This window comes from Pleurodeles waltl, chromosome 2_2 (genome assembly GCF_031143425.1).
Source record: "Pleurodeles waltl isolate 20211129_DDA chromosome 2_2, aPleWal1.hap1.20221129, whole genome shotgun sequence".
NCBI lineage: Eukaryota > Metazoa > Chordata > Amphibia > Caudata > Salamandridae > Pleurodeles > Pleurodeles waltl.
This window is the reverse complement of record NC_090439.1, coordinates 37408544-37435972: the sequence shown is the minus strand read 5'-3', so window position 1 is coordinate 37435972 and position 27429 is coordinate 37408544.

Sequence of the window (27429 nt, the reverse complement as noted above, 5' to 3'; positions counted from 1 at the left end):
TAATGTTGTTTGTCTGCATTATATTTCTGATCGAGCAGGCTTAGAAGGCAATTTTTTGGGTCTGTGTGTGTAGGTGGTGGGGATGGTGGCTGAGAGAGAGAGTTGGTAGGCTGTTTTGTTTTTGTAGAGTAGACTTGTTGTGTAATAGACAAGGAGATGTGAAGTTGTGAAGAGTAGCAGGTTTATTTAATTGGCATCTGTTTAGGATGTATGGTGTATGGTGTATGGTTTAGGGATGTTGATGGAACATGTGGGTCATGTATTAGGGCTCTCAATTGTGTAATGGATGAGAGGTGGGTGAATGAGTGTTGTTGTGATGAGTTGTTTGTGGAAGGTGTTGGCAAAGATTGAGAATCTGGCCATAAAGTCGATGTAGGATGTGTATTATTTGTGCAGTCATGAGGGTGGGAGTGGGTATTTTTCTCTTTTTTGTGACACAATGTAGTATGAAATTGTGTACGCGTGTGTGGCCCTGATGTGCCAGTGTGTGTGTATTATGTTTTGCTTTTTTGAAGTAGTGAGATGAGATACTGATGTAGTGATTTTTTGTGAAGGATTTGGACATTAACTACTGTTGGTGAGTGGAAGTTGAGTGGTACGGGGTGGTAATGTGTGATAGAGAAGAGTGTATGTGGTGTGTGAGAGGGCATGGACAGGGGTTATGACTGTTCATATTAGATTTTGTAATAGGAAGAGGTAATCAGTGTAGTGGAGTGGACTGGAGTGGAGTGAAGTGGAGTGTGAGGAGTGCTTGGCAGTATGTTTTTGGCAAAAAGAGGAGAAGGTTGTTGTTGGCAGATGATATAAGAGAGGCTTGAGTATAGGTTTTCGTGTTATAGAAAGCGATCTGTTAGGATAAACAGTGGCCTTGCATGGATTCATAAATCTTATTTTGGGCTTGCGTCACACTTGTTATAGGTTGCTCAATGCAAGTGCGATGTGAAAGGGCTCATAAATATATACCTAATCCTGCATGACCTAGAAAATAGCATGGCGATTTCAGCTTCTGAAAGCAGCCAACATCTCTCTGTGAAAATATGAGGCAGAATCAGGAATTTCTCAGGAACCAACACCGAATTATTGATTCACACAGTAATTCCTCATATCTAAGAGGATCCTCAAGGCCTCATTTTCATTCCCACTGTGACTCCAGCTATCCATTGGTAACTCTGGAGGTCGAAAGTGTCCAGATGGATTAATGGGAAGTGCCAAGTGATGAAGGCCCAAGAGGTAGCACAAATGACTACAATACTGGTTTGAGATACCAAGAAAAATGCAACAGAAATGGTGTACCCGACGAGACTCCTTCTTGAAATAACTGGAATGATTTTGAGGAGTCACGATTTGATCCAATTCAATTAAGCGTGATGAAGAAAAGAAGCTAAAACCTAATGTCAAAAGCCAGGTCAAAGGTGGTGCGGACATACACATTGCGAGAGTTGTGGAGAGAGGTGGTCTAAGCCAAGAGGCAAAAGAAATGTGGTATTAAAATAATGAATGATTCTTTATCAATCTAGCATGTTTATGGGTCTGATTGTCAGAAGATTTTGGGCCTTTCAGTAAAACCATACTTTCCACAGTCAGGAATGGTGAGATTTTACAATCAAGAATGAGGCTCGCTTGTTCAAAACATTTGCAAGTTTAGTGGAATTTTCTTGTGAGCAAATCTCGTGGCAGACACAGGTTTTTCATTACATTTCTGTAGCATATCCTTGTAACAAGAAATACATTAACCACTGCAGAGCCTGCCAAGGCCAGACCTACTGACTTTGCCAATGTTTGTTTTTGTTTTGTGACTCATCAACTGGTCAATCGGAATTGCCAAGCTATAGATCTATTTTTCTCACTCGCATTTGCTGATTCTGGCCTCGTCTCATGAATTTCTATTTGCAAAATTGGAGATAGAAAGGTCTTCCTTTAACAAGCCATGGCCTGTTCACTTTAGACTCAGCTTCATTTTGCTCATATGTGACATATGCATACACATTACAGATTTGCAAAATGTATGTACTGCATTGGTCATTCATGTGAATATACCATTTTTTTGTGATGTAATGAATTTTATTTAAACATCCTTGCACGTTTTTCGTTAATGTAAAAATCTGTATTGCATTCATATATGTTGGAGCAGATTCATTGAAAAGAGCTGTGCACAGCGCATTTACTGTGTATGTATACTGGCACGTATAGATTTTGTGCACATTTTTTCAGTAGAGAAATGCTTCAGGAACGTAGAGCAAGGGAGGCAGGTTTGTGCACCCTTCTAGTATACCATGCTTTTTCACAAAATCTTATGTGCATATCATACAAAAAAATATTGAACCTGAATAGAGATTTTGAGAAATATGAACTGACATTGGTAATGATAGCCATTTGACTTCCACATTCATTTTGGGATGGCCCTGTCCTATTGTGATTGGACAGTGACATAGATGACATCATAGAGCTTTGGTAAACCCACTGGTGACACCCCAATCATGCTCAGAAAATACTGTACACAACGAGTCCATACTTGTGTCAAGCAGGATGCCATACCAAATATTGTGTTAAAAAATGCAGTGTTATCTAATTGAAGTATGCACTTCAAAGGATGGCACACAAAGAGGTAAACCAAGGGGTTCGTTCAATGCAGTAATGTCAAGGGACAAGATATCAGAAAAGGGAGATATTGACTGAACCGGGTCACTGAGCCATAGCCTGTGCACCATATTAATGATTAGGCAAAGATTCTCTAGCCAAGTGTTGAACCATACATACCACCAAGTCCGTGGCAAGTCCCTGAACCTTAGCCGTAATGCAAAGCCTCTCTGGCTTGAGAGTTCCTTGGTTTCTGCTATTAGTTGATATTTTACCCAACGTGCAATGTGTCTCAGCAGGTATGAAGGCCCACACACAGGTGAGACAAGACAAGACCATGTGGTGTTCTTCTTATTGTTTTGTGTAAGGTAGCGCTAAACTTTGCAGCTCTTGGAGTGTTTTTCCTGTACTTTTTTGTTTCTGGCCTCCTGTTTTTGGAACCTGTGCAGCAAATCATTTTTGCTGATTTTGATACTCTGGGTACTTCTCCACTGCTAACCAGTGCTAAAGTGCAAGTGCTCTCTGTCTAAAAGATATTGGTAATTGGTTTTCCATGATTGGCTCATCTGATTTACTGATAAGCTCCTAGTATAGAGCACCATGTGTGCACAGGGCATGTAAATCAAATGCTACTAGTGAGCCTGCAGCACTGATTGTGCCACCCACATGAGTACCCCTGTAAACAAGTTTCAGACCTGCCAGTGCAGTGTTTCTGTGTGCAGTTTTGCACTGCTGATTCAATGTGACAAGTGTACCCACTTACCAGGCCCAAACCTTACCTTTTACTACATGTAGGTCACCCCTGAGGGCAGAGTGCAGTGTATTTCTAAGGTATGGCATGTACTGTTGTGTTTTACATGTCCTGATAGTGAAATATTGCCAAGTGCAGTTCACACTGTTGCAAGGTCTATCCCTCCCACAGGTTAGCATGGGAATTGCTTTTATATATCTTGTACGTGCAGTTTCCCATTGGGAGCAGATAAAGAAATGGAGTTTGGGATCTCTGAACTCACAATTTAAAAAAAACATTTTTTAGTGAAGTTGGTTTTTAGATTGTCTGTTTGGAAATGCCACTTTTAGAAGGTAGACATTATCTTGCTTAACAATTCTGTGTCCCTGCTTGGCTGCTGAATACACATCTGTGTCACACTGACAGTTGGGATGTTTGTAAATTCACCCTTGACAGTGACACAAAGGGAGCTTAGGTGTGTCTTGCATATCCTGATGAGTCTTCCTGGACTAGAGTGGGAGGGAGGCCTCCAACCCCCAGAGTGTGTCTAGGGCAGGGCAAGGGAGAGGCAGGCTCTGTGCACTAAAGGGATTTCGCTTTGAAGTTTGCCTACTTAAAAGGCAGAAATGAGTATAAGTATTGGACTGTTGACCCATCACTTTAGATTACTTCTCCATCAATAGGGACTTCTGTCAAGGAGAAGAGCTTGATGCTTGAGGAGGACCTACATCTCTGCCTGTTGCTTTACCAGTGTTGGCCTGCTGCTGCTCCTTCTGCCTTAAGAGGGAAAGGACTGGACTTTGCTTTCTGAAATCCTGCTTGTGAAGTTTCTCCAAGGGCTTAGACTGGGCTTGCCTCCTGTTAAGAAGCCTCAGGGACATCAACGACTTCACCTGCCAGCACCTGGGTACTCCTGCTGAGGACCCTGACTTGCCAAGTGGTGCCAATCCAGTTCTTGGGCCCTTGGAAGTGAAAGCTGGCTTGAAACCAAGAAAAACTATACACACCGACTCTGGATGACTCCAGAACTGGCGCTGCTGCACAACTCCATGCTGCTGCCTGCAGCTCGAAGCTGTGTCCTGCTGGAGCGTGATGGCCCTGATAAACGCTGCAGGCCTGATGCCGCCACAGCCTCACAAGTCATGTGACACCGTGACTCCTGAGTGCCATGTCACTGACAACCGTGACACCCAACTCCCCTGTGGCCCCTGTAGCCCCTTGCCATGGCTGCAAACTCGAGAGGTCGCAACCCCACATTTTGACCCACTGGATTCATTGACCCTACTGAATCGTAAGGAACAGATACCTCACTTAAACACCACACCACCTCCCTGCTCTACAGTAAGGAGCCAACGCCGCACTGGATCCCGCAATGCCTCACCTCCCCAACTCGGTGCACCAGATTATTTTCACACACACCCACCCACACACACACACACAACATGCTCCACCTCTCTCCCCTGACAGAGACCCGACTTACCTGTAGTCAGGGGGTCCTCTGGCAGGAGATGGGACGGGGCGCTGCTGCCACCATCAGTGTCCATCAGCAGAACACCGCCAGGCCGTATTATTACAATTATAGGTTGTAATACGGCCTGCGGTGGTCTACTGGCGTGGTGTTGCTGGTGGCAACAACGCCACCTTACCACCATCTGCCGCGATGGCCACTGCCGGATTTCCGTCATCCTTCTGGCAGAAATCCGGCTGTTGTCATAATACAGCAGACAGCTGGTAGCCGCGGCGACTGTCTTTTGGCGGCAGTTGGTGGTTTTTACCACCATTGTTATAATGAAGGCCTTATGGCCAGATGTATGAAACTTTTTTGCACTCGCAAACGGTGCGATTTGCAAAAATCGGCTGTTTGCGAGTGCAAAAAAGTGGGCTGCGATGCTTGAAAGGCATTAGCAGACCAAAATTAAGAAATCACAAAAATTTCGACTTTTTGTGTTGCGACCTGGTTTTGCGAGTCACATTTTGCGATTCGGTATTTCCAGTAGGAAATTGCGAGGTGCAAATTGCGAGTCGCAAAATCCAAGTCGCAAAGAGATGCATCAAAAAATCTCAAATTGCGATTTTTCGCAGAATGGCAATTTGCACATGCAAAATACCACTAACTGAAACCAGGTGGTAACCAGGTGCAACCTATGTAAAGAGGCCCAGAATGCCTCAGACTCTTTTCCACAATGGCTGCACTCTACGTCATGGCGAGGAGGATGAGGATCTTGGCAGGTTTGAGGAGAGAGAGGAGGAGACAGGAGCGCATTTTCAGAGTGCGCATTACACTTTTTAACCTGACAGAGGAAGAAATATATTAGAGGTATAGGTTGAACTCAGCCATGATACTTGATCTGAGAGCTGAGCTACAACCCATACTGCAGCAAAGAAAACTAAGGACTCACAGCATACCCACCCATGTGCAGGTATTATGCTCCCTCCACTACTCGCATCAGGGAGCTATGAAGGGGTCATAGCAGCAGCTGGAGGGGTATCACAGAGTACCCTCTCCAGATTTTTCAGTGCATTTATCAACGCCATGCTGAGCAAACTACACCAGTACATCAGATTCCCCCACACCCCACAGGAAATACAGCAGGTAAAAATAGATTTTTACCAGATAGCACAGTTCCCCCACGTCCTAGGTGCCATTGATGGGACACATGTGGCAATCTGTCCACCATCCGCCACAGAGTATGTGTACCGCAACAGGAAATACCAACATTCAATGAATATACAGGTGATATGCAATGCCTCCTACATCATTACTTATCTCGTGGCCAGGTCCCAGGGAGCAAACATGATTTGTGTATCTTTCCCCACAGCGGGATTCACACAAGACTGCTAGATGGGGAGTTTGGTGAAGAATATCTATTAGGTATTGTCCCTCTATACAATGGCGCATTGATGGCGTGCTGATGTCAGATGGCCCACTTCTTATCATACCCTCTGTCACTTCCAGGAGAGAGTGCTTACGCAGTGCGCACCTACATGATGATGCCCTACCTCAATCCTGCAACGCCTGCTGAACGGAGATACAATGCAGCACACAGGGCAACCCGCAATGTGGTGGAGCGCACCTTTGGACTGCTGAAGAGCCGCTTCCGGTGCCTCCACAAAAGTGGAGGGGCACTACAGTACAGTCCAGAGACGACATGTAGAATAGTGGCTACTTGTGCTATCTTGCACAATATAGCTACCACCAGGGGCATACCTGTAGAAATATGTGATACTGAATTTGATGAGGACGATGATCCCATACCACCCGTACATCCAACAGACAGGACCAGTGCAGCAGAGGGAAGGCAAAGGCATGCCGACATCACACACAACCATTTCAGACATGAGTATAAATGACACAAATCCTCTGACAACTGTACCTGTAGTGAAATACATTTATTACCTTAAGTCAGGTAATGTTCGTGTGAGGAATAACAAAAAAAAGGTTAAGTGATAAACTCAAAACAATGAAGGACCTGAGAAATGCACTATTACTTCATAGTGAAAACAGAAGTCCACTGGCAGCTACAGTCATTTCTTGCGGCCACGCAGACCACTCGGGTGCCCAGTTACCTCACTGGCACCTCTATTGTCCGCCTCAGTGGCAGTGCTGTGCCTGGCACTGTGCCGTCTGGTGTCCAATGCTGGTACAGCTACAATGCTGAGGCTGGAACTGTCCTCAGTGTCCCCCAGTGCAAGCTCACTCGGTGTGGCTGACCTCGGTCCCATTATGTGGTCAATCGCATTGGTGATCTGCACCAGTCCGTTCACAACATCCCTGCTGCTGTGTGCTACCTCCACTTGCGCAGCCACTGCACGACGGGCAATCAGTGCAGTTGAATTTGCCACCCTGTTAGAAGAACGACAGAAGCTGCCAAACATGTTCCTAAATCTGTGCTCCTGTCTGCGCTGGCTCATCCTCTCGTGGCGCAGCTCCTGGCAGAGTTCACGGACAGCACTTGTGAGGTCTCTGGTGTCCTGTGATGCCTGCACCTGTCCCTCATGCAGCTGTTCTATGTTGGGATTGAAGGACTCAAGTTGGCGATGCAGGCCCACCATGTTGCTGTTATGTTTGCGCAAATTATTTTCTAATCCCAGGATCCTCTTGTTTTGTAGGCACTGCTGCTGCAACATAGCAGCTTCCAGCCCACCAAATAAGGAGGGACCCTCACCTGCCTCATGCTGCTTTACCCTGGAATTTGTCGCCATCCTGCTTGGTGCTGTGGTCTGCTGACACCTGACCTCCTGCATCTGGCTGCACCTGCCTGTTGGTGATGGGGAAATTTACCCTTCCTGCTGCTCATCTGAGTCGTTGCTGAGCTCTGGCAGTGGCAGTGCCCTGGGCCTGCGTCGGACAGTCGCAATGTTGAGAGACCCACTGGTGTTTGAATCTGAGGCCGGATGGGTGTCAGTCTTGCCTATCCGTGCTGATGCTGTGGCTGCTGGGCCTGGCCCACCTACAATGACAATATGCATCATGTCAGTTATGTTTGTTACATTTACGGTCAGACAATGGTAATAAAGGTACAGGTACTTCTCTACACTGTGTTGTGTGTGTTGTGTTCCTCTGGGTGTCACTCTACTTAAATACACTGTATGTGCTACTTTCAGCTCTGGGTTATGGACTGCCACTCCCATGATGCATTGTTGTGCTGCTTCTAAGATGTGGACTGGACTACTTCTCACAATGTTTAACATTACTGGCTAATTCCTAAGGGGCTATTGTGCATACACATATGGGGTTACAAATCAATATTACACTTACCTTGGCTGGTACTTGGAGTGCCGGAGCTGTCTATCTCTGTGACCCCTGTCACAGCTTCAGGGAGGAGTGTGGACTCGACTAGGTCCTCTAATGGGGTGGATGGTGCCTCTGTGGGTGGACCGCCTCCTGTGCCCCTGGCCTCCTGCAGTCTCCTGGCCACCCTCTCCTTCACACGGGACCGCAGGTCATACCACCTCTTCTTGATTTCTTCTACGGAGCGCTGTGCCATTCCAATTGTGCAGATTTTTGTTTGGATATCCGCCCATAGTCTCCTTTTCTCACTCTCAGGCACCTGGAGTAAGCTTTTTCAAAAACGGTGGTCATGGCTCCTGACCACCTCCTCTGTCAGCACCTCAAGATCATGCTTGCTGAATTTTTGCTTGCGCTTTCTTTCTCCCTTCTCCTGTGCTTGGGCTGAGGTGTCCATCCTTTCTCAGGTGTGCTGCCTCCTTCAGATTGCTGCTCTGTGTGGCTGGGCTGCTCTCTCTCAGGATGCTGGTTTGGGTGTGGCACCTGAAACTGCCTGGGATGACTCATTTCCTGCTGGTGATGTCATCAGGCTCCTCCAGGTGTGCTTTCTGGAAACTTCTCGCAATTTGTGATTTTTTACCGAATCGAAAAAAAAAAAACATTTTGCAAAAATGCAAATTTCGATTCAGTAAATGGGCCTCGCAAACCACAAATAGCGATTTTTATGAAATCTCTATTTCCTAATCGCAATTTTGTTACATGGCCAATTGTGACTCGGAAATAGCGCTTTCCTAAAAATCGCTATTTGCGATTCGCAGGGCCATTTTTCATACATATGGCCCCAAGTCTTTTAAAATTCATATCTCAGCTTGTGTGTGTTGGATTTTTGTCATTTTGGTCTTGTGTGAGTTAGATAAATATTGGCTATTTTTCTAAGCTGGTGTGGAGTTCTTTAGTGGTGTTTTCACTGTGTTTGTACAAATACTTTGCACATTGCCTCTGAGAGAAGCCTGACTGCTTGTGCCAACCTACCTAGTGTGTGAGCAGGAGTTATCTGAGTTGTGTATCACCTTTAGCCTGATTAAAGGGAGGGTCCCTACTTGACAGGGTGTAAGTTGACTGCCAACTAGAGACCTCATTTCTAACAGGTAGGCTAGGTCATTGTCAGTGTGTCTTGTGCATTGGTGAGGTCTCTTTTTATACATTCATAGGTTTCCTATTTCCACTGCCCAGAGGCAGCTTTCCCTCCAGGCCCTTACCCCTCTCCTTCGCTCACAAAAATGCTCTGCTGGCATGATGCATCCTGACTGCGGGGGAGTTTGAAATCACGACAAGCTACTTTTATTTCTGTCTTTAGCTAAGATCTTTTGATGTTACTAAAATACAAGCATACAATATACTTACATTTAAAGGCTTTCAGGAATCCCTTCTCATCCACTGGCCTGATGTTTTCACAATTCAATCTTGTGCTCTATCTGCTGTGGGTATTGTTTACTAGCCTCATGTCTTTCCTTTCCTTTTGGTGCCTTTCTGTCTCAATTACTCTATGGCTCCCCCTCCCCAAAGGCCTGACTTATTGGCCTTCAGCTCTGTTACTACGCAAGTGTGGGCTAGTTAGCATCTGCAGATATCACATGTATATCTTGGATAGGTATGTTACACTGTGAACTATCGGGTTGTACCATCATGCACTTAGATGCTATTGTGCTTGTTGTTGTCAATTACCTTGTGCATATGTTGCGTGTTAGGTCTCATATCCATTGTATTTAACACATTTTTTCCCCAGGTTCATTGGAAGATTCCGCATGGCACACATGCCTTTCTGGAACACTCCTGGCTTCCCATATAAATAACCCCTTGGCACCTGCATTGGGGCTTGGTCTCTTACCCGTACCCATATCCGCCCCAGGCCTGTGCCAGCAGCTTCCCTGCACTCACCTCTTGAGTCACCTGGATATTTCTCTATTCGTGTGCAGCACAAGCTTTGTCTCTGCATTTATCTCCTGAGTCATCCAGAAACTTCAATTGCGCTAGTCTTCTAAGCCTTTCTGATGACTTAGAGATCCTGATTTCAGGGACATTTCCAGTGTCTCTATCCATAAGCTACGATTCTGCCTCTTCTTGAAATTCTTATACAGATCCACCTTCCTTCTTTGAACTCCAGCAAAGGTACAAGTGCAGGCTAGGTTCTCGCCTTCAGGTTAGTGCACACTAATCCTTAGTAGTTGCAGGTCCTTTTGCCATCCCTGTCAAGAATCTAGCCTTCAGCACTCCTTGCTTCTGACCTTCTCTCCAAACTTTGGCTCCTGAACTGTGTTGCTCATGGACTAGCGACTGTCTGCTGAATGAACCTTGTAAAGTCAACATATGTACTGAGTCTAACCTTGTTTTCTAGCATATCTTTGGAGTGCCCCCAATGGCAACCTATCAAGTGTATCCTTGTTTCTAGCATAGCTTGGGAGTGTCCCTGACCCTAATCCAGGTTTTGAGCATAACCTTGAGAAAGTGTTAGTAACTCCAAACTTATGCAGAGAGTAACCCTGTTATCAGTTCATTCTTGTTCCCAAGTCTAGCTAATGTATTGAGTGCAACCTTGAGAGTGTCAGTAACTTTAACCTTGTGTCAAATGTAGCCTTGTTCTGAGTATTACTCAGTTCCGAGTGTAGCCTGTATACTGATTGTAACCTATTTCCGAGGGTGACCTGGTCTCTAGCATACCTTGAGAGTTTGTGAAAATGTCACCATATATATAGAGCTACCATGTTTTTCATTTCCTTTGTGAGTGTAATCCATGTACCAAGAGCATCCCTGGGAGTGCCAGTAACCCCAATTATTTTCTGAGTTTACCCTTCGGGTGCCCCAACCAGTATTTCAAGTTCTTTTTCAAGAGTTCCAGAAGATTTTCATCTGAGACCTTGTTTGTTCAGCTTGTATATTATGATTATTAAGAAACCTGTACATGTGGAAATTAAAACATTGTACTGTAACGTGGGTAAAGGGCATGATGTAGTAATGGTAATTGTCTCTTCTTGTTGTTCCCAGTGTATTGAATCTTTATAACAACCATAAGTGCTGGTCCTGTAAGCATCCACCTTTGCCTAACCAGAAGGTCCCAGGAGTCACAATCCTATTAAGCAAGGTAGTACCATTGCTGAGCAGAACCAGTACCACAAGTGTTCTTTTATTATTTAGTCCCTTCTTTGCTTCCCCCTCTGGTAGTGGTCTGGAATATAGACTGTCCTGAGTCCAGCTTCTTCCTGGGAGGGAGTGGGGGTTCAGTATCAGCTCCAGTGTTGTCCCTTCAGTTGGAATCAGGTGAGTGTGTGACAGATGTTGTGTCATTCACATTTTGCTTCAGTGCACCACAGCTTACAGCATCAGGCAGTAGGTCAGCACACTTCAACCAATACCAGCCATCATTGTTAGCACACAGAAGCCAAAATAAACAGCCCCTTTCTGTGTCAGGACCTCCTACGCCAATGTCCACTTTTTAAAGTTTTAATTTCTTTTAAAATTGTTTTTTCTCTCATTTTGAGTGGGCTTGGTAGCTACTCAGACAATGGTACTAGGCTCTTGATGCCTCTTGCAGTGTGCCTCACTTTGTGCATCCAACCCATTCAAAGTTGGCTTCTTGTTAGCACATGGGCTGCCACTTTTAATGGACTTTCAATCCTGATAGATAGTGATCAGTGTAGCAGCATGTGTGCATGTGTGCATGTGCAGACAGCCATTTTTGATTGTTTCTGTAAAACCTTATTACCAGAAACATTAAATAATGATGGCCTCCTCATGTGCATACATTTATATACATACATTTCAAGAAATTTTGTAATAGAGATTTACAAAATCATGATAAAATACAGCACTGTAAAGCCTATAAGATAGTAACCAATAGCAGACTGTTTACTATTGTGCTTTTCTGCAGCTGCTATTTCAAGGGACACATGGTGTCCACCCCTTCATGGATTGTTGGTGAGCATCAGAAGTCAAAAGCTATGTCCACACAGCAGGATTTCATAAACACTCACAAGTAAGAAGATAGCTAATCTAATACGAATGTGAATATATCAAGCAATAGGAATATAAAATGTAATGTCCCATTTGTCTTTGTTGAGGTGTTATTCGTGCTTCATAATTAATCTATATGTTTTTCTGCTGCTTCTAACCCCTCACAAATATCAAAATATAAAAAAGAATTCCCATGTGTTACAACACTTGTCGACAAGAAGCCTGACCATGGTGTTAATCCATCCACAAGCAGAGGAAGGCATGCAATAATGACAGAAAACCCAAACCTCTTGCAAACTATCATCTGTTTGTGGCCCATCGAAGTAGAGCAAAATAAATTGTTGGACCCCTTCAGTATATATCTCCAAATGCATCCCAAATGCTCCCCACTGTTTCTCTCTTAAGGAACTCTTCTGAATTTCTGGTCCGAAGGAATCAGCTAAAAGGTCCCAGATGCATGTCTAACTATGCAGAACCCACCTCTTACCACTATTCAACCTCCAGGTGGACTATTCCATAACATTTTTCCAACCAGATGCAACAGTCTTCTTTCCATATTTCCTTAGAAAAAACTCCAGATGAGTCTGACTTCTCTCCACTGAACAATCCCCGACCCACAACTTCCCGGTGCCAACCCTCTATGTGCAGGTCAAGCAGCTAGCTTCTTCAAGGAATTAGAACTCAATAAACACTCATCCCCTCACTGTTCCCCTTTTTCCCAGTTCAATCACCTGATCCTCAACTTAATATAGGTTCAGAATTGCTTAGCCAAAGACATAGATGACCCACCAAAGAAAGAAACCTCCACTCTCTTACACTAAGAAGGGCAGCTGCCTTTTGGCCTCCTGTGAAGCAGGCAGAGTTCTTTACTGTACAAATGAGGGTGTGGTCAAACGAGAGGGCTATGTGTGTCCACTACAAACCTTGCTCTAAGCCTCTGATCATATGGGTGGACAAGCATTCAAGAAGGTGGGAGGAAATGGTGATGCAGGAGCTTGGTCACAGATGTAGGAGGTACTTCAGGTTTGATAAAGGAGGGAACCATTCTTTGGACACATGACTGCTGTATGTTCTTCAGGAGCATGAGAGCCCTATCCTCAGACTCCTCCTGGCTTGTGCGTGCCAGTCAACCACCCCTCTGTTAGGTCCTTAACCTGAGGTCCTGCCTCTTTGATTGATGCTTTCTCTGTCTCCAGGAGAGTGTATCCTCCCTGTTGTTCTCCTACCTCATTCTTAGTGGTTGAGGTGTCATCGTGTGCCTTCCAAGCAGTCAAGACTCAAGTCCCCTTCTTCTCCTGGTTCTCTTGTTCCCCACTAACCTCTAGCTTGCCCTCTGGAAAAGAATGATGAGATAATGAAGCACTCATGAGTGTACATGTCCAATACTGTACATACATAATGTACATGTCCAATACTGTACATACATAATAACACTTCATGTACCTAATAATACATATTGTCATTATTGCAATCGTCACTATGAGAAGGATAACATAGTCATGTATTCTACTCACTCGCCCCATTTGAAATTCCAACATGTTACTTTTAGCAGTGGGTGACAATGGCCAACATCAACCTTTGTCAGAGATCTATATAAAGAAATGTCACCTTCACACATGGGATGCTTAAACTTACACACACCATATCACACTGACATTCCCTTATGAAGAAAAACAGGACTGTATGCATGATTATGAGGTCAACAGGTGATGGCTGATGGATGCAGCATGCATGACTGTTGGCTTCACAAGTGATGGTGGAAACTTGTAAGTGTACATTGCTTGTAAATGACATAACAAACCTTTTACTTGTGTTACAATGTCAGAAAGGCCCATACATCTGATTGACGCATTGGTCCTATGAGCATTTAGTGATACAAAGTGCCAGAAAATTGTTATATGCCCAATGTGATATATACAGTCCTGAGAAAACTATGTATAATATATCATGATGAAGCTATAGTGTTCCAGCATGAGAAACAACTGCATTTAACATATGTATTTTACATGAATGAGACAAATCAACGCAAATCTTACCATGATCAAATGCTCCCAGTTACACTTACTTTAAGGATGACACAATGGAATACAGGCAAAATGGACAAGACGAGTCTATTAAACAGGAGACATCATACAACAATTGCAATTTACAAATGAAGAGGTATACTTTATGCAAAGGCTTATTGTTGTGCGCCATGGTGCAATCATGAGCTTTTAACAGAGATAGGAGGTCGGGCCAAGCTATTTTCAGTGCCCTCTGGTACAGAAGCTTAGCCTGGGGTGCCAACTATGGAGCTGGGACAATACCCTAAGCAATGTTTGTGCCTTCATACATGCCCACAGCCCTAGGTCCTTCCAGTACTTGCAGCGCTATTTGACTAGATGGTACTATACTCTCAGTGGACTGCAGTGCCTGGCAATGCCTGCCCAGATGTTTATGCACACTATTTTGCTCATATGGGTATCTGATCCTCCATACATCTGAAGGAAATATTTGAGGATTCTCTCCCTAATGACTTTCATTCTCTTTTTCCCCACATGTTGGGGATTCTAAACGTGCTTAGGCTTTGTGGATTCCCCTGAAAGGAACCATGAAATAAGCTAAAATAAAGGACAAAAGGGGTTTTCTGGAAATTTGGGGAAAATGCTGTGCAAGAAGTGGTGTTTTTTTTCTGAAAATGCCATGAAGAAAGGCTTTGATGTGCTACGATCAACATCTTTCCACCTTTCATGAAAAAGCAGAGTTGTAAAAATACATGTTTCTGTAGTTTTAGTATTTTTAAGAGATAGTTCATTTTTGTTAGACCTGTCAGCCTTAGGATATTCTCCCCCCAAACATTCTGCCTTCCTCCTTCTTCTGTACTGGGATTGTTTTATTTGGCCTTGGGACTCTGTGCACTGTACGTCTGTTAACCAGTGGAAAAGTGCATGTGCTCACTCACGTCATGGTAACATTGGCTTATCCCCAATTATCGTATTTAATTTACTTATAGGTCCTTAGTAAAGTGGTACTGCATGTACCCAGGGCCTGTAAATTAAATGCTACTAGTGGCCCTACAACACTGGTTGTGCCACTCACTTAAGAAGCCCATTTAAACATGTCTCATCCTGCCATTACAGCCTGTGTGTGCAGTTATTAGCTGCCACTTCAACCTTAAAAAATAAACGTTGTGCCAAGCCCAAATCTTCCTTTTCAAATTTTCAATACATATAGGTCATATAGGGTAGGCACTGGACAGCCCAGAGGGCAGGGTGCACTGTATCAAAAAGTTAGATATGTAGTTTTAAGATTTACATGTCCTGGTATTGAAAAACTCTTAAATGTGTTTCTTCGCTACTGCAAGGTCTACGTTTACCATAGGGATGTAATTTCCAAATCAGAGCGGGCCATCAGTTCATGTATGGTGTCTTTTAAAATGTAATGTAAAATCCTAACTTATAGTAGAATTATATTTTCAATTACAATTTTGAAAATGCCTAGTTTACAAATTTGGCATTTTTCTGCATTACCCATTTAGGCCCTCATTGTGACATTGGCGGCAAATCCCATTTACCTCCATGCTGACTGCCACCAACATAACACCGCCGCAATGGATAACCACCAAGCATATAATGACACACACATACCAATCCGTCACTATACAGCCACACACACAAGTCCGCCAGCCCACAGGTCAGTGATAAACTGACAGTAGCAAAACCCACACCGTTACGCCAACAGAACTGCGCCCACAACATTATGACCCATGAATCACCACAGTGGACATTCAATGGCAGTAAACCATTGGCAGTACATACCGCCCAGCTCAAAATACACACACACTAACAAAACAGCACCACATTGGTCAATTCAAACTACACACTTCTGACACACATACACACGCCACACCCACACACATACACCAGTATAACACCCGCACTACCCACAACCCTTTATGACTAGAAAGAATTGATACCAGAGAAATACAGCAAGAGTACCCACACAACCAGAGCCACATAATATCATCACCTATACACCATCCACACACTTTACATCACACACCCCAACACATCACCCCACACACCCTCACCCTCACCACTCACACTAAACCCATGGCACCACAACGACACCCCAGATTCTCTGAGGAGTAGCTGAGGGTCATGGTGGAGGAAATCATCCGGGTAGAGCCACAGCTATTTGGAGCACAGGTGCAGCAGACATCCATTGCAAGGAAGATGGAGCTATTGCGGAGAATCGTGAACAGGGTCAATGCCATGAGACAGCACTGCAGAACAAAAGATGACATCAGGAAGAGGTGGAATGACCTAAGGGGGAAGGTACGTTCCACAGCAGCAAGACACCAACTAGCTGCACAGAGGACTGGTAGTGGACCCCACCTCCTCTCCCATTACTAACAACATGGGAGGAGCAAGTCTTGCCAATCATACATCCTGAGGGCTTGGCAGGAGTAGGAGGAGGACTGGACTCTGGTAAGTCAACTCTTTACTACCATCACCCCCCCACCTGCATGCCATCACAAACCCCCACCCCTACCCTCAGTCCCATCACTGCACCACCTCCCCCATATAATCCACCATCACATCCCACTCATCCCAATGCCAAACCCTGCATGTAACACCAATGTATGGACACCACTTACAGACCTGCATGGACACCTATCACCACTGCATGCACACTGGCGAGAATCAGCTAGCCCAACAAATAGCTACTCACTCGAAGGCAAATCTGCCAGGGCAACAACAACCACAGAGGGCAACAACACCCATACACATGATGTCACACGCAGAAACAGTAACACTGAATTTACATGACTGCAGGTCCCCCAGCCAATGTCACCAGAGTAGAAGTGCCAGCAACATCCAGTCCCCCCCAGAAGAGGTCCATAGTGATGACAGCAACTCTGCTCGCCTGGATCTGGATGACCAACCTGGCCCATCAGGAATCTCCAGACAGTCGGTTACCCAGGCACACTCTCACACCACCACAGAGCCTCCCCCTCAGGAAACACCACCACACCATCCACCCAGCGGGCCCATACCTATGTCCACAGGACACGTCAATCAGCAGTGGTGTCAGTGGGGTTGGGCACACGGTTCAGGGGACAGAGGCACAAGACAACAGGGAAGCTGGGAGGACTGCTGTGCAACAGGGGGAGGACAGGCCCAGGGAACCAACTCTCCAGGAGGCACTCACCGTGATCCTGGGAGCATACCACCATTCCCAGGAGATGATGGGCCAGATACTGGACAAGTTGCAGGAGAACATGCAGCTGCAGGATGGACAGTACCTGGGGATCAGGGAGGACTTGAAGAACATTAACACCACCCTGGTCTCCATTGCAGGGGTACAGGCAGACATGGCCAACACGATGAGGGAGGCAGTGGCGTCCCACCGGGCCTCTGCCACTAGCCAAACTGATGAACAGCCCTCCACCTCCGCTGCTGCTAGTTGACAGGAGGCCCTGCCACAGGACCAACAGACCGCCAGCACCCCTCCCCTTGCAGAAGGAGAACCACCCTGCGATCCAGGCAGAATCCAGGGGCTATTGCCAAGACCCCGCCAGGAAATAAGACTCTCCTGATTGTTACCTTTGTGCCCCACTCTGTCACCCTGTCCACATTGAACTGCCATTGCTCCCCTTCCTATGCCCCCTTGGATAATGCACCTGTGATATAAATAGACTGGAACTATACCCTGGACTTTTCTCCATGATCACCCCAGCCCATTTGCACATATCGTTCTACCTCCTAGCACTTAAATAAACACCCTTTGAAAAAATACAAGCATGGAGTATGTCAAATGGTTTAAGTATGTATTAGTTCAACCAGGTTTCAACATTGAAAATCAACTGTAAAGAAATGTAAACATAGGAATAACCTTTAGTTGGCTGCAGTCAGCACACCAGGAGTGATAGTTGGGTACAAATATCTGCAAATAGAGATGCCAAAGGCTACAGTGAGTGGCCATAGAAGTGGGAAAACAGCCTGCCAGTGATAATGTCAAACATAAAAATGTCAATTAAATGTGAAGTTACACTTTCTTACCTGTGTGTCATTGGAAGTATAGACAAATTATTGCACTTCTGTCGTTCTCATCCCCATCCTATGCCTCCTCATCTTCACTGTCCACAGGGTCCACTGCTGCCACACGGCCATCTCCAACCTCATCCTTCTGCAGAAAAGGCACCTGGCGACATAAGGCAAGGTTGTGCAACATACAGCATGCCACGATGATCTGGCACACCTTCTTGGGTGAGTAGTACAGGGATCCACCTGTTAGATGGAGGCAACAAGACCTGGCCGTCAGGAGGCCGAAGGTCCTCTCTATAATTCTTCTTGTTCGCCCATATGCCTCATTGTAACGTTCTTCTACCCTTGTCCTGGGATTCTTCACAGGGGTCAGTAGCTATGAGAGGTCGGGGTAACCACAGTTACCTGCAAATATCAAGGGACAACTGTTAGCCACACACCAACGTTTAGGGCCCACACCATACCCATACACCAACACCCACTTGGTGGGAACCAAGGCTCACCTATTAGCCAGACCCTATGCCTCTGGACTTGAGGCATCACATATGTAATGCTGCTATTCCTCAGGATAAAAGCATTATGCACATACCCAGGATATTTCGCATTGACATGGGAGATGTACTGGTCCACCAGGCACACCATCTGCACATTAATGGAGTGAAAGCTCTTTCGATTTCTGAACACCTGTTCATTTCGCCGGGGGGGGACAAATGCTATATGTGTACCGTCAATTGCCCCAATAATGTTGGGGATATGTCCGATTGCATAGAAGTCAGCTTTCACTGTTGCCAAATCCTCCACCTGGGGGAAAACGATGTAGCTGCGCATGTGTTTAATCAAGGCAGAAAACACTCTGGTCAGTACTATTGAGAACATTGGCTGAGACATTCCTGCTGCCAAGCTCACTGTCACTTGAAGAAGCCAGTTGCCAGGAAATGATAGCCCTTGCACAAAAGGGGGGATCCCAAGTGGGGTGACAGATAGCAGATATCAGGTCAGGCTCCAATTGGGCACACTGATCTGTGATTGTGGCCCTGTCCAGTCTCTACGTGAGGATAATGTGCCTGTCCTCCATTGTTGCCAAGTCCACCAGGGGTCTGTACACAGGAGTATGTCTCCATCTCCTATTCATCCGCAGCGGTGTAATTCTATGGGGCAAAAGGTTGAGGAGCTGGTTAGTATCTCTTATTTCCAACCACTACACTTCAATGCATGTCGTGATTGTAACAGTATTTTGTTGGAGAGGTCCAAATGGTGCATATGTGTACTGCTATGCAATTAGGAGCCATGGCCTGCCCCCCCCCCTCGAAATGGCGTCCGCCTGTCCTGTTTGGAGTGACCAGTAGAAATTAGGAAATTCCACTGACGTTGTGCGCCGTTGCAGGAGGCGGTTGAAAACCGCAGTGCAACTCCTCATTGGTTAACATTGGGCCCTATAGGTTACAGTGGCCAATGGTGATGTACGCAGGCGGTGACAGTATTCACTGCCTTGGATCTGACTGCCATTTTCTATCTGTTCACTCACTTGCTACCTGACCTTCAACAGGAGAGAACCTACACTGCAAGTGCTGCTGTGACCTGTGTCTGGAAAATACCATGGCTCATGTCACCTTGGTGGAGTTGGAGAGACTGGTGGATGGGGTCCTACCCCTAGTACCAAATGCTGCGTGGTCCTCCAGACCAACAGGTGAGTGCACAGTGAATTTGATGCATGGGGCGTGAATGTATGGAGTGCTGTGCGTGAAGGCCTCATGTAGGGAGGATTGGTGGATGGGCTGTGGGAAGCGTGCTGCATGCATGGTGGGCCATGTCTGTGCTAATGGGGATGTGAATGGGCATGGTGGGCCATGATTGTAACAGGCAGGATGGACAGACTAATATCTTTCCCTGTGTCCAATTCCCTGCAGGTCAGCGCCCATCAGAAAAAGAATATATGGCGTGCCATCGCCAAAGACGTGCGGACACTAGGGGTCTATGGCAGGCGGAGCACACATTGTCACGAATGGTAGGAGGACCTGAGACGCTGGGCACAGAAGATGGCGGAGGCCCAGCTGAGGATGGCCTTCTAACGAGGAAGAGGTGCCCGTCGAACCCTGACCCCCTGATGGCCTGCATACTGGCAGTGGCCTATCCGGAGCTGGATGGGCAATTGGGGGCATCAGAAAATCCACAAGGGGGTGAGTACAGTGCCCCAATATACAACTTGAGCATGGTGGGGTGGTATCTGGGTGGAGGATGTGCACCTTTGGGTGCCCCTAGGCCAGGCTTTACATTGCAGCATGGGTCCCATGTTAGGCAGGGTTCTGATCTAAAATACCTACAACCAAGCTAGGAGGCATCCACTACTGGGCAGGGGTCTGTGGGTCTCAGGTACGTTGTAAATGACGGGTAGTACATTGCATAGTGCGTAGGACTGTTCCCTGTGTGTGTGTGTGTGTGTCGTGTACTCCAACGTTGGTGTTGTTTGCACCATTGACCAAGTGTATCCTTTGTCTCGCCCCCCTTTTTTGTTTTGTCACCCTGTCCTTATGTTCATTAGCATCATCTGGCAGAGGAGCAGAGGTACCGGCAACGGAGGGAGCTGCATCCTACAGGGCCCAGGAGGCCGAATCCACCGACAGTGACGGCACCAGTGGGATGGAGGGCGAGGGGAGCACCACTGCAGAGACAGGAGGGGACAGTACTGACACGGATTCCTCCTCCTATGGAACCACTCTGGTGGTGGCGGACACCTCTGTGCCTACCCCAGCTACAGGTACAGCCGCCACCTGCCCTCCCAGCAGCCCCTCAGCGTGTTTCCCTTGCCCCCTCACCCAGGAGGGTGGTCATCTCCTTCGCCACAGGCACCTCAGGCCCTGCCCCAGTCAGCCGTGCTACCCTGAGTGAAGAGGCTATTGACCTCCTGCGATCCATCTCCGTTGAGCAGTCAACCATTGTGAATGCCATACAGGGGCTGGCAGCCCAATTGTAACAGACAACTGCATTCCTGGAGGGCATTCACACTGGCATGGCAGCCCAAAAGAGATCAATCCAGACTCTGGCCTCCTCTCTGATGGCAGCCATTGTCCCTGTTTCTAGCCTCCCCTCTCCAACTTCCTCTACCCAATCCCATTCCCCTCAACCCCAACCTATCACAAGCACACAGTCAGATGAACATGCACCCAGGACAACACACAAGAGTGGACATGGCAAACACTAGCACCACACTTCATCCTACAGCCACTCACACAAACACCATCCAGATGCAGACATACCAACATCCACTGCCTCCATTGTGGCCCCCTCCTCCTTGTTGTCCACCTCCCTCACAGTTGCGTCTCCACTCACACCTGCATGCACTACATCCTCATCCACTACCCCCATCACCAGCACACCTATCAGCACACACCCCTCACTGTCAGTCACCACACCCACATCAATGCACATGTCCCCTGTGTCCTATCCCACTGTGTCTGTGCCCCCTCCTCCCAAAGTACACAAATGCAAGCACTCAGACACCAAACAGCCATCCACCTCTCAACAGCATCCAGCCCATGCACCTGTACCCAAACACAGCAGACCGACACCTCGTACAACCACTCCCTCTACCTCCACTCCCAGACCATCTCCTTCTTCCCACCCTAATGTCCCTACTAAGCTTTTCCTCTCCACCATTGACCTCTTTCCTAGCCGTCTACCACTCCATCTCTCACGTCAGGCCAGGGTGTTCAGAACCCAGGCAAGCATTTCAGTCACCCAGTCGAGGGGTACAGTAGTGTCCACAGCTACAGAGGGTGGGAGAGGATCCCGGGCACCAGGCAGCCACACTGATAGGGTCCCTGCACCAAGTGCTGCAAGGAAGGGCAAGGAGGCACCCCCAGCTTCTGCAAAGAAGGGCAAGGAGACACCCACACCTGCTGCAAACAAGGGTAAGGAGGCACCCCCACCTGCTGCAAACAAGGGTGAGGAGGCACCCCCGGCTGGTGAAAGGAAGGGCAAGGAGCAGACCCCTGCTGCTGCCTAGAGGAGCAAGTAGGAGCAAGGAGCCATCCCAAGCTTCTGGCATGAAGGAAAGGGGCCTGCACCAGAAGGCAAAAAGGACAAGAGGCCTGGTGCTGGGACTCAGTCAGAGCCCCCACCACCAACCTTGGTGGGTCAGCAGTCCAAGGCTGCAGGGGATGGGCTGGAGCCTTCCCCCACCACTGCCAGCACCAGCCACAGGCACCACTGCCAGCAGCAGCAGCCCGAGTGGGCAACTGCCAGAGGCTGCAGGGGATGGGCTGGAGCCTTCCCCCACCACTGCCAGCAGCAGCAGCCTAAGTGGGCAGCCGTCCAAGGCTGCAAGGGATGGGCTGGAGCCTCCCCCCACCACTGCCAGCACCACCACCAGCACCTCCACCAGCACCACTGCCAGCAGCAGCAGCCCGAGTGGGCAGCTTTCCGAGGCTGCTGGAGAAGGGCTGGAGCATTCCCCCACCACTGCCAGCACCAGCTCCACTGCCAACAGCAGCAGCCTGAGTGGGCAGCCTTCCGAGGCTGCAGGGGAAGAGCTGGAGCCTACCCCCACCACTGCCAGCACCGCCACCAGCACCACTGCCAGCAGAAGGAGCCCGAGTGGGCAGCCATCCAAGGCTGCAGGGGATGGGCTGGAGCCTCCCCCACCACTGCCAGCACCGACACCAGCATCGCCACTGCCACCACTGAGCAGCATTCACAGCTGGTGGACAGTGTGTAGTCCTGCATCCATGGGCTGTTGTGCAGCTTGGCCCCTTCAAATCCTGTGGGTCTGACACCTGGGTGAGAGACTGTGACCTTGTACTCCAAGATCTGCATCACAGGGCACAATGCCCCCTCCAGAGCCAGTGGAGAATCCATCCACTCACCGCATCCTTCTAAAGAAGAAGCACACTGGGCACAATGCCCCCTCCAGAACCAGTGGAAGAAGCCATCCTCTCACTGCATCCTCCCCAGGATGAAGATAAATGGGCACAATGCCCCCTCCAGGCACAGTGGAGAAGCCATCCACTCACCGCATCCTTCCCAGGATGAAGCACACTGGACACAATGCCCCCTTCCTCCAGAACCAGTGGATGAAGCCATCCACTCACCGCATCCTCCCCAGGATGAAGATAACTGGGCACAATGCCCCCTCCAGAACCAGTGGAGAAGCCATCCACTCATTGCATTCTTCCCAGGATGAAGCACACTGGATATAATGCCCTCTCCAGAGCCAGTGGAAGAAGCCATCCACTCACCGCATCCTCCCCAGGATGAGGATAACTTGCACATTGCCCCCTCCAGAACCAGTGGAGAAGCCATCCACTAGAGAGACTGTGGCCTTGCACTCCCCAGGACCAAGCAGTGGAAAAATCACCCACTTCGGAGACTGTGGCCTTGCACTCCCCAGGACCGAGCAAAGGGCATATTGCCCCCTCCAGAACATGTGGGCAAGTCACCCACTTGAGAGACTGTGGCCTTGCACTCCCCAGGACAGAGTGATGGGCATGTTGCCCCCTCCAGGACCAGTTGCATTGTACCATCTTCCGGCTGAGGTGCCCCATTCCCCTTCCCCCTGAGGTGCTTGTTTTTTTTTAGACCTGATGCCCCTGTAGTGTTCTCTCCGTATTGTTGTTGGAGTGAGGTTGGGCCTTGGACTTTGTGATGTGGCCCTGTGGCTCACGGACATTGAGGGCTGGGCAGTGTCCCTTGCATTGTAAATATGTATATACTTTTTTATTTGGATGGGCATATTACTAATATATTTATCTTATTACACTCTTTTTACTCTATTTTGGTAGTCCTTGCATTATTCCTGAGGGGTACAGGGTGAATTTGTAATGTCATTGCATCTGGTTGTGTGTGTGGTGTTGGGGGTAGGGGTGGTGCATGTTGCGTATGTGTGTCACTCTCTTTTTCCTCCCCCCCTTCCCTGTGTGCATGGTCGTCTTCGCCACCGTTGGTGTTCATAGTGGAGCAGAAGGTAGAAGAGCATGGGAAAGACATGCAACTCGGGCTCTATGGCGGCGTAGGTCTTCCTTCAGTGTCCAGAGGTGAGTTTTTTCCCTTCTGTGCAGTGTTTCTGCCAGGCTTTTGATGTTGTTGGCATGGCCCGGGAAAGGTGGCGGATAGGTGGTTCATATTACTGTGGGCAGTACTTTGTCTTCCGCCTGGCTGTTGGCGGTTACTGTTGTGGTGCCTGTTGATTTCACCCTGGTGGTCGTGTGTTAAAGTGGCTGTCTGTCTGAGCGGTTTCCGCCGTGATCACAATTTCACATTTCTTACTGCCAGCCTGTTGGCGGTAATAACCGCCACTTTATCACCGACCGCCAGGGTTGAAATGAGGGCCTTAGTGCCTGAAGCCTGTCTCTGGGGCACGTGACTGGGTTTGGCTGACATTTGAGTTTTCCATAATCCTCCTAGACAGCTACACACAATGGAGAGCATAAGTGTGCCTGGACGGGCCATCTCTGGCACGATGGGAGGGCAAAACTGAGCACAGCTGTGACTAGGCTGTATCCTGCTTCCACACAAAGGGCGGCATATCCCCTGTAGTTAGTCTGGAGCCAGGACAGGGAAGACAGTATGCCTGGAAGCCTCAAAGGGAAATGGCTAGAAGCTTTTCCCACCTTACAGTGGTATAAATGTTCAACCTCAGCCACCAAGTCTTCAGTACACTTCTGGACATGTGGATACTCCGTCAGGAAGAAGGACTGTTGTGCTTCTGGTAGGAATACCACTCTGACAGACTGCTGCTTTGAAGGAACTGGTGTGCTGCAGTATCGATGCATCGCCGCTGCTATGTGGCTCGGTTCCATTGCAAAGATTGTCAACATGTTGCAGCCTGTCTCTGCATTGCAACCTCTGCTGCATGATGCATCCTTGATGCAAGCATTCACATCCTTAATTGATGGCAGCCTTAATGTTGATGCTGGACTCGGCGTAGCAGCTCCATAGCTCCTTGGAATCGACGCATCGCCACAACTGGGAGCAGCATCCTCAACATCAGACTTCGCATTACAAGCACTTATTGAGAGGATCCTCGACAATGACTCGGGGCCTCACCCCACAGCCTCACCCCATCTCAGAACTGACCTATCACTTTGGCTGCACAATGTATTTGTGATGTGGACCCCCACAATGCTCTGCAAAGTGAGATTTAAGGTATCTTTTTCAGCCAGCCTAACTGGGTCTCTGTTGCTAGCCCATGTTCCATTGTTGTTGGCCTGAACTTGTGACTTTGTCCCCGCTCAGTGCAACCAGATAGCCACAGTTGGCGCTTTGTGCGTTTTTGGTGCTATTTTCACTGCAAAATTTAAAACTGCATGCTGCAAATTTCTGGTTCTGTGCCTCAATTTTTGTTGCTTTGGCCTTGTTTTATTTATTATGGTTTATTTTTCTAAACTTGTATGGGATCCTTTTGTGGTGTGTTTTAATCATGCCACTGTTTGACGTGTTGCACAAATACTTTACACATTACCTCTGAGTTAAGTCTGAGTGCTCTGTGACAAACTACCCGAGGGTCATGCACAGGTTAATTTAGGGTTAACTTATGACTTCACCTTGTCAAGGATTCTGGTTCCTACTGGTTTCACCCCCTCAAACAGTAACCCAACTTCTTCCAATCTTTCATATTTTATATGGTTTCAATCGTCTTTGCATTTTCTGGCGTACATAGATGTAAAATAATAGTGTCCCAGATTGATGTGCTGAAACTGTGACACAGTCCACCTTTAATCATTGACTTAATACTGCCCAACTAATGAGATTCAGCAAATAAATTAGCAACTCAGATGAAATACAAAACCACAAGTTGATGTTGCATCTGCAGATGGGGCTCTATTTCATAGGTAATGTCTGCATAATGATGATGTGCAATATGCAACAGGCTATAATTATCTTTCCACTACTTCAGGAAGTACTAGAGCTGCTCCTGTATGTCCAAGACATGTGAAGCATGTTGTAAGGATGTCAAAAGTGCATTGAACAATGGCTCAATAATGTGTGTACCCTGATGTTCTATGCTGAGAAAGGGTGGATGAATGTCAGAAGGGGGTCAAGAGGTGAAGAAAGACGGCACAGCAGCCATCATCTGCAGGAAAGATATGTGACATTTGTACAACTACACAACAGTTAGTGCTACAGATGGTTCATATATTCACAGGGAATCAATGTTACTATCATGAATATATTGTGATTGGGTGAAGGTATGAATGTCTACCTTTGTGAAATCATGTTTTATGCTGTCCTATTTATCTTATATCTAGTTCTTTTCTCACCAGAAAGATACATACCATGGGCCAAGTGCATTTTATGGCAAAGACATATGGTAGGCAGCTGCTTTTGGTAGGCTAATCTGAAGAGCCAACTTTCTTAGTGTACACCATCAATAATATATATGCAAAGCTCTATCTCAGTTCCCTTGAACTGATTTTTTAACTGTGGTTTCACACCTTATAGATGTGCAAATGTTATTCACACCTTCGCAGTCCCAGTGATATATACTGTACAGACACAACCTGTTCTAGGCAATTGTCTTTGTGATAAGACTGTCTTCTTGTTTGTTGGTGCAAAATAAAGTGTTAATTGTCCTTAATTGAGCATGAATAGTTTGTACAGGATATGCATTGGATAAATGTCAGGAACCTGGAGATTTGTACTTAAAAGTGTTCTATTTAAATTGAATGTAAAATACAAATATTCTTCCTGTTGCAACTGGGTTCCGCCCATTCAGTGCACCCTGAATTTTGGGGCTTTTTTTTATCACCTGGTTATGGACCTTGTACTGTTGGTGAGTCTCACCAACAGTAGTCACATAACAAACAGACTGCATATGTTTAACTCCAGTGTCCACCTTTTAAGATAAGGCTGCTGCGATGTAGCAAGGGTAAAGGGGACTTGATTGTTTACATTTGAACATGTGTGCACACACATTTACACATGTGTGCGGGCTGTGCATGGGAGGCTACTGTTGTGCACAGCCTGGTAACTGTGCACAAGAAGCTTGGTGCAATGGAGACTCTCCAGAGTTAGATATGCACATGGCATAGGCCTTCTAAGGTTAGTGCACACTAATAAGGAAAGTCAGTGTGATTTACTGTTTTGTCTAAAGTGGCACTCTATTACAAACAGAGGGAGAGAAGTGACTTAGAGTGCACTTTTGCTCCACTTTGGCCCACAGAGACCATTGACTTTAATTGGGGCGTAACCTGTGCAGGAAAATCAATTATGTAACTTCCAAAATGATATCTTTACACTTTCTGGGTCATGCAGAGTTTTCATATTTCTCTGACTCTGTTCAGGATCAGAGCCCATGCCTTTTGTCACTATGCTATGCCCAGTGGCCTTTTACCTTTTCTTGCCTCAGAGTACGTGGGGCT